We start from the raw sequence: 13,762 nt of genomic DNA, 5'->3' as shown, positions 1-13,762 counted from the left end.
CCGGGTTCATAGGGAAAAAGACGCAAACGCAAGCGCTGAAAGATTGAAAAGCGTTACTTACTGGTAATGGAAGAAAAGTCTGATAATCCAAATGTATCTTGAATGCGTCTGAGCGGAGGTTCACACTAATGTTGGGGTGTCAGCAAGACAGTCTCACACTGCTTCTGCTGCTGCCTCTCTCACGCGCACAGAAATGAATGAATGAGGAACTCAATTTATTATTCACGACGAAGACATCAGACTGTTTCTCCAACCACAAGATGAGGCTATCATTATCACCTCTGTACATTTTTGTCATGAAATCTATTTATCTAAACCTATCTAAACCTTCAATTAAGGTGTGTATCTGACTGCCTGTCAGGTTATTTTATGAAACAGATGACTACTGCAGTTTGATGAGGTGTTTTGAAGTACACTTTTTAAGCTTTTCACCATTTAATCAGATAAATGTGTTAAAGTGTTAATAAATTGCACTGTGACATCTCAAGCCAAAGTAATGCATTTTATAGGCCACTGTATTAGTCGGGATTTAATGCCTTTAGAGAAATAACAGGGTTGACAGTTTATGGTTTAATTTGACATTACAATGCGTTCAAGGTTATGAAACTACCTACTCCTTAGATTTAGAGTGTTTAATGCAGATATTTATACAAATATACACTTTTTTTATGGAGTATATCAACTGTTTAAATCATGGTAACAGGGTTGATATTTTAAGATCGCCCCCTACTGACAAACCTAACAACATAAGATAAAGTGATAAATAAAAGAGACTTTAACTTGTCCTTAAAGAGTTCACTTCTTGAATGGATGATAATGTAATTATGACATACTTTTTTGAAAAGTACATACACTGAAAGAAAACAATGGAGTGCAATCATTTAAGTAGTATTATAGAGCACAGGTAAAATGAGAGTCTATTTTTAATGATAGATATATGATAGACAGACAGATATTTTTAATTAGGCTATCCGATATGCCAATGATATTTAAGCTAATAAAATAAAGACAAAATGCTAGATGCTTGTTTCATATATTTAGTATTACTTAAATGCATATTTGCTAAGACACCCGGAAGAATTGTAAAAAATAATAATAATAATAATAATAATAATAATAATAATATATATATATATATATATATATATATATATATATATATATATATATATAATGTTTAGAAAAAATTATATTAACAGAAAGTTGGCACCAGCTTGTTATTTTTACTGTACCCATTTTGTATAACGACCCATATACAGTTGCTCTGGAAATTCATGAAACATCAATTTGATGGGTTGCATTATCTGAACAAACCTTCACTGTTCAATGCAAACAAACAGCGCCACTTCACATACTTAATGTCATGTTTGTGGCATATCACAACATAATCACACAAATCAACACCGAAAAGTTTGTGTTGGTAAGCATTTAATTCCTTCGCTTCAATGAAAATACACTCACATTAGGCTACAGCCTAGTGTTTTTCTCTCTCATTCAGCCCCCAACTACAGTCTAATAAATTATTCAACTACAGCAGATGCATCAGCACAACCTCAGTGTTCCCAAATGCAACATCAAAAACAGCGGGGTGAAGTTAAATACACGCGAGTAAACGAAATTCAGTTCGCTTTGAAAGCCGATACAAAATTATCGTGCACGATTGCATTGCAATGCATTTCTTGACAAAGCATCAAATAATATGCGCGATTGCATGGCTAGGTAAACTATCAATAGTAGCTGATAGATCTGCTCGGCCCAGCAGATACTGTACATTACCTAATAACAGCGGCACCACAAGCGTATAGTTACAGATGATGTCCTACTTGAGGAGATTAAACACTCATCGCAACAGCACATCACACATTTAACCTCCTCGCGCATCGCGTTCAAGCCCGATCGGAGCATAAAGAGTCCTAAAGGAGATAAATTACCGTAGACTCGTTTGCCGTATTCCCCCGCTGCAGCGATACCTCCAGTCAAGTGTTTCTTTCTCCGGCTGTCTCTAGCTGCTTTTTCAACTGCTTCAAGTATTTGGACCACGGGCGCGTTCACGTCATGATATGCGCGAACTGTAATTGGAGGACTGCTGCTCTGCAACAACTGATACAGCTGGGTGGAACATCAAACTATGTTTGTTACAGTGTTACCTTTCGACTTAATGACTCGTTCAGGCTGAGTTTACCTTGGCTTAAGTAGATGGATAGATGGATGGATGGATGGACAGGTAGATAGATATATAGCTAGATAGCAGGGCCATAACCACCATAGGCATTGAGGGGGACATGTCCCCCCACCCAGTGGTCTACAGATATGGGGGTTTTCCATGGTTGATTATTAAATTATTAACACCCCCCAATCCTGAATATGTGGTTACATCCTTGATAGATAGATAGATAGATAGATAGATATATCTTTATTGATTTGTCCTTTATTGATAATACATTTTCATCTGCAGTAGCATTTATGTCTCGCAGTCTGCTCAGCCTTGAACATGGGGGTGAGGTCTCAGATTTGCTCTCCTGCATTTAGTTGTGCTGCTGGCCATAAACCACATGTTGTCAAATAGCTGTATAATAATCCAGTAAGGTGAGCATGATTGACGAGACACTCGGTGACTTCAATGTTCATGAATCGGCTCCCAAACAAGCGCATGAATGTGTGGTATGCAGAGTATAGCTGCATAATCCAATCAAGGATCTACTGGTAAGTGTATGAAAATAGGTGTGTGTGCACCGAGAACAAATCAGTTCTATGAATAATCTAGCATGGAAGACCAAGATGATTTAGAATATTCTGGTGAAGGCAGTCTTTCACAATCAGGCTGTTTCAAAACAAGGTGGAACACATAAGGCCGGTCTCTCTTGTAGAACAGCATGCCACACACACATAAACATCCACAGAGAGCTTTAAAGAATACAGTGCTTGAATTCTTGCTCTTTCAAAGGATGTGTTTGTGTGACACCATACTGTATGTCTCTTATGCACCAGAACTAAAGAGCATACTGTACAAGGTCAAACATTTCTCTATGTATCATACACAATTGTATCTCACTAAATAAAATGAAACATTAAATAATTCTCTATTAAACAGACACTCTCCCCACTAGAGTCAAATAATGTCCCAAGTTGTCTATTCATTAAACGTCTCCTATGCAAATGTTATTTATATAAGAGATGAAATAATCTAATAAGCATGCATGTCTTTACATAAATGCATAAATTAGCCAACTTCAAACTGTAATATTATAATTTGATTACACAAGCTCCTCCCTCTGCAACCCTAAAAATGATTCTGGGCTGATTCACAGGTTCACAAAGTACTGGGGGCAAAAGATAGATACAAAAGATTAGATTGTTATGATTTTTCTTTGAATACAGTTAATAAATGTATGCTTCTACAAAATAACAGAATAAAAATAAATGTTGAATAATGTGCTGTGCCTAGCAGGACATTAATATCCTTGTTGGTCCTGGAACAACATTCCTTTAAAGCAATCAGATTTTAGATATAGGGAAAGAGGTAAGGTAAGTACTGGGGTAAGGGGTTGGGGATTAGGGTATAAGTTATGCAACACTATGCCAATGGAGACTGGAATTTTACCAAGTAAGATATGCTACTGTATCAACATCTGGTGTTGGTCTTGGAACAACGACCCTGACAGTTAAAAATAATCCTAACCCTCCATAATCTAACCTTGAACTACACCTAAAATCAGGAAATAAATAGGTTGATAAAAATGTTGTACTTGCCCCAAACCCAGCCCTAAGTGTAACCCTAACCCTAAAATCTGATTGGTCGATAGGAATGTTGTTCCATGACCAACAAGGATGTTGTCACCGGCAGCCAATGGGTGCTGGTATCTTAGTGGTTGAATATTGGTCATGATAACCTAACTGAACTGTTACTGTTGTAAGCCACTTGGAATAATAAAGCAAATGTATATCAGTTCTGCTACACAATGCTTGACATTTTTCCTGCCATTCTTGCCCTAATTTTTATTAGCATTTTCAACATTTTAAATGCTGTTTCAGTCTTCATGCCCTGCTATGACACATATAGCATGAAATCATTAGATTACTGTTGCTCATACTTGAGTTAGGGCTTTGAACAAAACCCTAACTCAAGTACTAACTTGTCCCACACCACACCATCATGTGCAACAGACATGAATGATACCTCAAATTGTGCAGCTTGTTAAGGAGAGTCATTTTGTTAATTTCAAAATAATCAGACTAATAATTTTCCTGGCAGATGAGAAAACAGGAGAAAAAATCCCATAATCTGGCAATGAAGGAGGGACCTAAGCCATTTCTAGTGGCCAAAAACAAAAAAACAAAAACAGAAATGGCTCAAGGAGGGCTATTTTTCTGTGGCCAGTTAGCAACATCCTAGCAACCACTGCAAACATGCTAGCAACTTCCCAGAACACCCTAGAAAATGCACAGCAATGCACTAACAACCACTCAGAACGCCTTAGTAGCTGCATAGAAATGCCTAAGAAACCATCCACTAAACCCTAGACTCACCTAACATTGTGCAGCCCCATAGAACCCCTTAGTTGGCAACCACATAGAAATGCCCTGCAACCACCTACAACACCCCAGAGTTGTCTAGCATTGTGGCTGCAAGCTTCGCACAGACAAGCACCATTCACATTTGTGCAATTTCAAAAACGAATTTCTTTTTCAATGTTTAAAACTGAAGTGTGTAATTTCTGCACCACTTGCATCGCTAAACGGAATAAAAAAATATCTAGATAGGTAGAAAATGAAAGAGCCTACCCCCATGCCTCTACGATATTCAAGAGTAGAGATAAGGTGTTCAGGGTGATTGTTATAGCATTGCAAGGTAGTTTCATGGCTGTTGAGGGTGGTTGCTAGTGTGTCAATAAACTAAACTTACTGCAAGTGAAAAGAGGCTGCTCCCATGTAGAAAGGAGCCCTCTGCTCCCTGTATGATACATAGTGCAGGAGGAGTTACATGCCAACATTTTGGCAGAAGACGACGAATAGGGTTAAGGATTTTTTTAAATCCATAATCGAAGGTCAGAGCAATAGTAATAATAATGCCTTGCCAAAGCAAGCACAACTTATGATTGTTTTCATGTTTCCCAAAGTTTTAGGTTTCCAGAACACTCCCCCAGTCTGCCATTGGTCTGATAGTCCCGTCCAAAAATCACACCATTGGTTGAGCCAATGTCTCTGAACCAGTTGACCTGATATTATGGAATGGGTTTAGGTGAATGTAAGTGGTTTGGGTAAATGCTGTATTAACAGTATGTGCTTTCTCCACCACACCTCCATGACTGGACACTCCAGCCTGACAATCGGGTTGTCTGTCCCCACGGGACCTCTATCCTGACCTGCCAAACCCAGAACACACAGTCACCCTCTCATCCATAACTGCAACACCGCAGGACAAAAGCAGCACAGATGGTCAGCACTCTCCATCCCTCCCTGTCTCCCCACTTCCCCAACATCTCTCTCTCTCTCTCTCTCTCTCTCTCTCAATATGTCAGCTTCCCTCCTGAATCATATCGCAACAAGCCTGACATTCAGCACTGCCCTCAGGAGTTAGCGTTTATCCATCTTTTTTAAGGAGGTTAGGTTTAGAAAGCTTCAAGCTACTGTAATTCCTGCCCATCTGCTGACATCAATTCAGGTAAAACCACTTAGATGGTTTTCACTTAAGAGTCATCTTCAGTTCAGTTGAAGATCCCGCCAACCTCACCACTTCTCAGTTGTGTCAATGCCATTCCAGATGATCGGTCCCACACAGCCTGGACGTAACGGTGTTGTTAGACCTTCAGAGAGAGAGAGAAAGAGAGAGAGAGGGAACGAGAGAGGACAGGAGGGACAGCTGGGTTGCAGGCCACTTGGTGTATCCTGACCTAAATGACAGGTGGCCATTTCAAAGCTGAGGCCAGGGTTGGGCTGAACAAGCTGAAAGAAGAAATGCCTAAGAGGAAACAAACCAAAATATACATGAGGCAATAACTTCTCTACCTGAGCAGAAGACCATTAAAACATTATTTCCTCAAATTAGTTGGCTTCATTGACATACAAATCAGATGTTCTTTAAAAATTAGAAACTTCACTGTCAAAACTGTACCCTGCTGGAAAAAAAAAAAGATTTGCTTAATTTCATCAAGCTGGCTTTGGAGCATGCTAGCATGCTAGTTCAAGGTGGTCAAACATCCCTAACCAGCTTGTCCAAAATTGACTACAAGGTCCAAACCAGGTTCATCATATGGTAGTCCAGCTAACCAACTGTACAGATTGGACCAGCTAATAACTACAAATGACCATCTTGGACCAGTTATAACCCCATGTAAGACCAGCTCTCACCTGGATTTCATCAGGCTATTGGTGCAGAGTTCAGCAATTATAGAACAACAGCCAGATCCGGGCTCAGGATTGGGTCCACCTGGACAACAAATCATAACTTAGGCATAACAACAATTATGGTTATGTACAATTATGTTTACAATTTTACATAAACATACAATAAAAAAAAGGTTCTCCACACAAAATAGTTAAACTATTTTAATACTACAGTATATATGCATCACAAAACCATATCCGATGTGGTAAATATGCCATGAATTGTGTTTACACAGATTTGCGTATTCTATAGACCTACTTGACAGAGAACTGTTGGAGAGACTATTTAGGATTCATTCGTCATTCATCATTTGACAATTATGACTTTTACAACTTGGCATTAAAGCTTACTTAACCAACTTTAGTTATAGTTAACAGAAGTATAAACAACATTAAGGTGACTTTTATGACAAATCCTTTTCCATATTTGCACCGCTGCAATCAGAAAGAAGGGTATTGGGGGAGGAGTGGCATGGGCACCACCTGGCCACTTACCCAGAGCCAGGGCGGCAGAAATCATGCTGACATTCACCAGATGGTAGTGCCACTGCCAGCGTGGCATGAGCAGCAGGCACCAGCAGCAGAGAGATGCAGACGATCCCAGCAGGTGGCATCGGGATGGAGATGAGGTGGCAAGGGGGAACTAAGGTCCGTCGGGTGGCACAGACAAGACTGCGTGTGTGAGAAAACAACACAAGTCTGATGCCCTCGTCAGTCTCTGTTTTTAATTTCCAGCAGATGACCAGTGTTAATAGTAGTTCCTTTCAACAGGTCTGATACATGGTGTCAGCTGTCTGCAGTACGTAAATGGACACTCTTTTGTCTCAGAATGATTGATGAATCTCTGACTCATAGGGCAGCAAGGCCAGTGGAAAGAGAAAACTGGAGAGTGGGGCCTTGTTTAGTAGTTTATTTGGTGCATTTGTTCCTGTGTGGGTCAGGGGCGCCGGAACCGGGCACACTTTTAGCCTACACCTCAACTGAACTTCGGCTGACATAAAACTATGCGCACTTCTGGCGCATGCATTAAAAGTAGTACACAGTGGGAATTGACTGAATAGAAATTTCTACTAGCCGCTTTGAGTCATTGCTTTCCTGCTCTAGATAGCCAACAAAGATCAGATTGATATCTCATCCATGCTCCGGTTAACCTAAACAAGTGATGATCCCTCTCAAAACTAGCTTCTTGATGCTTTGGAAATCTTTATAAATCAATAATTTCAAACCAGTGCATCAGAATGTATATCATCTGGCCAAGTGACATTATTTTTCAGCAGGTGTCCACAACCTAGGGAGCTTGGAGCGTTTAGAAACAATAAAATAACTTACAACTCATTTGATTCAGAAATTCAATAAGTTTCATACTTTAAAACCACTAACATTATCACTTTTAACTTAAAGCAACACTACTCTCACCCAGGGTAACTAAAAAAATAACATAACATAAAATGACATAAGTAACATTAAACGGACCTTAAAACATAACTATAACCCCCAACAACTTTTAAATGTTAATTAATAACACCCCCAAACAGTCCCCAAAACCTGCACAGACCTACCTCATTACTTATGCAATGACAACAGCCAATAGCAAGTCCTCAAGCATAAACAACAACAGAGGTTAAAGTATATTCTATAAAGGACTATAAATCAATGTAGTTTTAGCACTAAGAAGAGTGAAAAAATGCAGACGTCTGATCGGTCCATAACTAGTGGTTGACCGATATATTGCAGAGGCCGATAAATCGGCAGATATTCTGACTTTTTTAATTATTGATATTCTGACTTTTTTAATTATTGATAAATTTTCCCATTTGGCCGATTTGTTTCGTGAGGGCGCAGAGAATCGCCTGCTTGTAAGTGAAGCGACTGAGAAATGTAAACGACCAGTCATGGTTCGTTTTGTTGTTATGTGCATCATGTTACTACAATAATAGACCGTTGTGCAACTAATTTAAACGGTCCGCATATCAGAGCTGCAGCAGATGCGTTTGAGCTCATAATGTTAAAGTGCTCACCTGTTTCATTCTCCCTCTCTCTCCTCAACAGTATCCTGTACCTTTTAACTTTCTAATCTAATGATAAAAGGCAAATATCAATAAAACTTCTATTATATACTGTCTGCAAATATGCAGATATTTCATTTAAACAGATGTAATTCACGAACCTCATGAAATTCCAGCATTTTCTTCCCTTCGAGCGCTCATCTAATATCTTCCTCTGAAGCTCATATTCCATCAGCCAGAATGAAAAGCTTCAGGATCAGGATCAAAAGTTCCTCTGAATCACAAATCATGATGGTCACTCCATGTTACTCCAAGCAGGCGATCCAGGCCGTTTAAACTGTCAGAAGATTGCTGGATCCGCATGAGCGTATGAGTGCAACTTCAAGGTTGCATCCGAAACGAGGAAAATGCTGCCTCCAGATGCTGTATATGGAGGTAGGATGAAAATAAGGTGCTTTTCAAACTATTCGGAGACAAGTTTCCTTAAGAGTTCCATTCATTCAAAACAGCTGTCAGTTAAGCCATTAACTGATTAGGCAGCAAGGTAGCAAGTCAGCTGCCTACATTTTCAGATGCAGCCCAAGGTAAAAGCGTTTCACGTGTGCTATAAGTAAATGTCTTATTCACTATGCACTGTATGTACAATTGGTTTGATTCTGTATTTGTTGAGTAAATGCGATTGCAAATGTGGACATGCCATCCATGGTTGCTGGACTACTGTGTGTACTGTTATTTCCTTCTTCCTAATCTATTAACAATTTCTTCATGTGCAAATATATTACTAAAATTTGATGACTAAACAGAAATCTGAAGAAACTGCTATCTACCATTTAAAATACAAAATATTTTTTTTAGTTTTGTGTTAAATTGAGTAAATATAGTGCTAAATAAGAGTTTATATATATTATATATAATATATTTCTTTAGCAATTTTATGTTTGTTATTTACTATATTAAATTGTGTGATATATCGGCTTATCGGCCACCCTGCTCTCTGGATACCGGCATCGGTCTTGCCATTCTGTGTTGTTTGTAGACACGTGTTGAACCATAAGGATATGTTCCAATTTATACAAGTCCAGATGTTTTATGTAAGTAGTTATAACTTGCATGATATGACTTATGTGATAGTTGTAGAATGACCATATACCGTTTGCACAATGTTATCAAACTAAACTGTTTACAAGCTTATCAAGTTAAATAACAGTGTTTTAAAACCTATGTGGGTTTCGTGTTTTCCTTCTTTCAAGAGAGAAATGTGACTTAATTCACAGTAAGTCAAGATTGATAACAAAGATCAGTCAAAGTCAGCAGCATTAGGCAAAGTAGGATAATGAACAAATATTGCTTTGTATCCTATTATTGGGAATGAGGAAATAACTTTAACCCTACCTCTTCAAGTCACACAATGTCGAATGCAATATGCTGTTTAAAAAAATGTATGAAACACAGGGCATATTGTGCTTGTGTAACATTGTTGAATGCAGACACAAACAATAAAATGACTGTCAAATGATTTAATAGACACATTAAATAGAGGGACCAATGCACAAGAACACGCAGTTTTCCAGTAGTATCCAAAACTGAAAACAGCTGCCTCAAAGGTATGTGTGAAATGTGGCGGGATGAACAAGAGACAGACACAGTGGGTTTGGCGTCAAGCCTCGGAGAGGCATTTATTGGAAATAATAATAAACATAAAATGTCCAAAAGGGGAAATAAAGTGTCCATGGGGAAGTGTCCAAAACAAAAGGGGATCTGGCATTCTCGCGGTGAAACGGGGGCTCAGTGAAGGTCAGGGGAGTGTCCATGGAAAGGGCCAGGTGTGAGTGGGGTCCAACGGCCGCATGCGCTCCACTCCTGGGTCCGAGGTGTGTGGGGTGGCGGCATCTTCAGTGGCCTGTCTTCCCAGGCCTACAGCAGGTGAGAGGGGAAAGCGGCCCGCCCTCTAGCCCGTCGACCACAACGCATGCTGTCCTCACCGACAATATACCTAACTCGCACTGGGGGTCCAAAGAGCGGGTCCGGCAATGCATCTAACTCAGCCCAACCCTCCCTTCTCTGATCCTGGGCCTGTGAAGATGCCAGTGTGCACACACGGAGAATAGAAGGCAGCTCTCCGAGAAGAGGCGCGCTATGCGTTTTTATGGCAGCGTTGATGAGGCTCCTTTCAATTCAGGTGAGCAGTAGCGGTTCTAGCTTGTAGGGCGCCCTGGGCGAAACCCGCTTCAACACACCCCCAGAAGTTGTTGACCAGGGAGTGGGGAGTGGGGAGTGGGGGGGGTGGGTGCCACCATGTCACCCATGACTAAATCCGCCACTGCAGGTGAGCCTCATAAAACGCCATTCCATGCAGTGCCATAGCTGGGCATTCTGGCCCCAGTGAGGCTTATTAATATAGGCTCGTTCGAGAGGAGTAAAATCTGCGCAGCACCGGTCACCAGTGATCACCACGAGGTGCATGCCGATTAGAAATCTGTCCTACTGGCTGTGATGTCATGACGACGTAAGTAAAAAAATATCCCGTGAGAATGAGGCGGCCGCAGTTGTAGCAGTTGTAGCTGGCGCAGGTGCTTTTTCCGAGCTGCGCGAACTGCAAGCACGTTGGGAAACAAATTGCTGACGACACAGTTTAATGCTCATTTGCTTAAACAACCGTGATATTTCATTCTCTTCTAAAATGTTTGATTTTTTGTCTCTAATATCATGTTTTTATGTGTATAATTATATGTGAACATTCCCAACACTCTGACAGTGCGATCTCTGTATGGGATATGTAGTATCATATTTCTGAAATATCTAAAATACGTGTCTTTATTCAACTAAAAATGGATGGAAAGACACTTCTTATGGGGGAATTAAATAAAAGGTACATTGAGTGTCTTGTTCATCATATTTATTTACATTTTAAAGAAACAGAATTTAAATTGCATTCACTTTCACTCCTCTCCAGACTGCAGCCACCTACTCTTGTCTACTTTTGGCATTTCAAACAAGCCTAATTATGTGCCTCTTTTCTTCTCCTGCCCAACTCCCATCGTGAACCTGGCTGAAGGACGGCCCTAAGAGCTGGGGTGATGATGATGAGAGGGAGGGGCGGGTCATTCCGCCACAATAATAGGTGTGTTTGACTTCATGCAGCGCTGCGCAGACTGATCGGTGTTTGACTTGAAGCAGTGCATGTCGGTTAGAAACTTTGTCCGACTTGAGATGGCGCCAGCACCGTGTCACCATGACATATGCCATTAAAGTACCATGAGAGCGCAGCCAGAGCGGCTGCAAGAGCTCTTATGACATCACAGCTTATTCTTGATTGGCCAGAATCACCGATAACAATGGTGACGTGTGTTTCATGGGATGCGTTCGAATAGCAAACGACACTTTTAAAACACTTTTTACGTACTTTTACTACTTCTGCTATGTCAGTCTGTGGCAGAAATAAGAGTAGTATGGTGGTATGCCATTACCAAGGTGTAATTATGACACCCCCAGTTCCACTAATCTCTCGCTAATTTGTGTTTTTATAACAGTACATTGTTTATCTCACATTATATTATGTGTATCATAGTAACGTCTATCATAGTAAGTTTATTCATAAAAACAATTCAAAATTATTAAAAATGTGGTCTCCTTTATTGATATTAAAATAAATAGACTTTTATTGGACTTTCTCTTGTACACACAGCAGGCACTGTATTAAGATGAACTCAACCTTTTCAAATCAATAATGTTTCCGGTTTTTATATGTAAATTTCAAACCTCTGTCTATCTAAATTTCACTATATCTGTAATAAACAAACAAATCATCACGGGATCTTCTGTGGCTAACGTGGGTTCAGCACATGACGGGAAGCAGAAGCTGTCCGGCTTGACGGCTCTGTTTTCAACTCTTCCCCTGAATGCAACCGGCAAATCTCACCGATCGGTAAGGCAAGCCGCAGTCGAAGTCGAACACACCTAATGACAAGTGTATCCACCTTGTATTGCAACACGGAAGTAAGCAGCAGCTGCATTTCCGGTGAATGTGTAAAGGTTCTGCTGTTATTGACTACAATGTAAATAAATAGAAGGATAATAATACCAGAATTTAGTGATTTAAGTTTATAAACTATCACACAACCACAGGATGTACAGCAGAATGATGGCCTAATGTCAGATAATTTTCTAACTTCAGCATTTATAGTAAAAGAGTAAGTAAATCATTCACTTGCTGCTGTGTGTTGTATTGAAGAGACGGTAATAAAATCTGCTTCTTTCTTTACCGAGATCGTGACAATGCAGTGTTTCTTGTCTCCATGTAAACCTCCATTTATATGTACCTGCATAACCTCCAATGATGCCTTTATTTGTTTATTTTCAAAGGCGATGTTTCATAAGCCATGCTGAATGCCTGATCTGCGTGTCTGTTTACTATACACTGCTAAGAATGAGAGAATGCTCTATGACAAGAGTGGAGAGTAAAATGCGTATATTAATTTGCCAAGATGAAACAAGATGCAGTTTTGGTGCAAAGAAAGTTAAAGCAGCATTTGCCCAGTGGCTTTCTGCTCTCTGCTGGTTGTGTAAAGTTTGTGGAGGCGTGTCAGATGGCGTGGAGGACTGTCCTGTCAGTGCCTGATCTCTCATTCGTTCTGCCTATGCAACAGTGTGATACAACGATGGCAAAATGCGATATACGGTAAAACTATATGCGTTCAAAATGAATGAGTTTATGAAAATCACAATTAATGATAATAATATGACGACATATATTACCAGCCTATAATATAAAGCAGCATAATGTAGTATTTTTGTATCGCTAAAATATCTGGAAGTGGCTGATACCGGAAGTGGTCCACATTCAAGGTTGATAATGGTGGCGCCCTAGTTTCGCTGAAAAATAAGGTGGATAGCCTAGATAACATCAACATTTGAACTGTGTATGTAGATAAATAACTAGTCAGTCACTGTGATTTTGACAATCTTGGAAGCTTGTCTGGTAAAAATTGTCCATATAAAAAAAAAAAAAAAAATGTTTTTTTTTTTTTTATAAATCAGCTATATTGACTGCGGAATGTTGTTGTGATAACACACACACACTTCAAACCTTGTTCCGGCATCGGTGGTGTGGGTGTTAGAGACAGCAATTTATTTTTGGGTACCTGCTTTGTCTGTGTTCTCTTGTTGGCTTCTCATTTTCTTTCGCTGTCTCTTTGCTGTTTTTTCTGTGTTTTCTTTCTGTTGTTCGCCCTCTTTCCTATACACAAACACCTGTCAGCTACCTTACATGCAGTCTAGCTGCTGAGTAAACCTTCATAACAAACATCTGTCGCCAGTGAATTGAGTGCTCAAATCATCCCATATCTCTTTCTCGTACACACACATACATTCTA

General features: G+C 39.8%; 1 protein-coding gene across 8 annotated transcripts in view; it reads right to left on the bottom strand.

The window, feature by feature from the left end:
• Nucleotides 1–2,022, bottom strand: part of LOC127433500 (spermatid perinuclear RNA-binding protein-like) — a 169,733-nt gene extending 167,711 nt beyond the window's left edge. For 3 of the 8 annotated variants that reach the window (XM_051685452.1, XM_051685458.1, XM_051685459.1), the window contains exon 1: nucleotides 62–210. The gene's annotated coding sequence lies outside the window, so the exon portion shown is untranslated. Of the gene's footprint in view, nucleotides 1–61; nucleotides 212–1,931 lie in introns of those variants that run through there. The other 5 variants (XM_051685453.1, XM_051685455.1, XM_051685457.1 and 2 more) reach the window with 5 other exon arrangements.
• Nucleotides 2,023–13,762: the final 11,740 nt, after the last annotated feature.

Source organism: Myxocyprinus asiaticus, chromosome 43 (assembly GCF_019703515.2).
Source record: "Myxocyprinus asiaticus isolate MX2 ecotype Aquarium Trade chromosome 43, UBuf_Myxa_2, whole genome shotgun sequence".
NCBI classification, from domain to species: Eukaryota; Metazoa; Chordata; class Actinopteri; order Cypriniformes; family Catostomidae; genus Myxocyprinus; species Myxocyprinus asiaticus.
The sequence above is the reverse complement of the archived record's forward strand: the minus strand, read 5'-3'. Positions and strand labels throughout refer to the sequence as shown.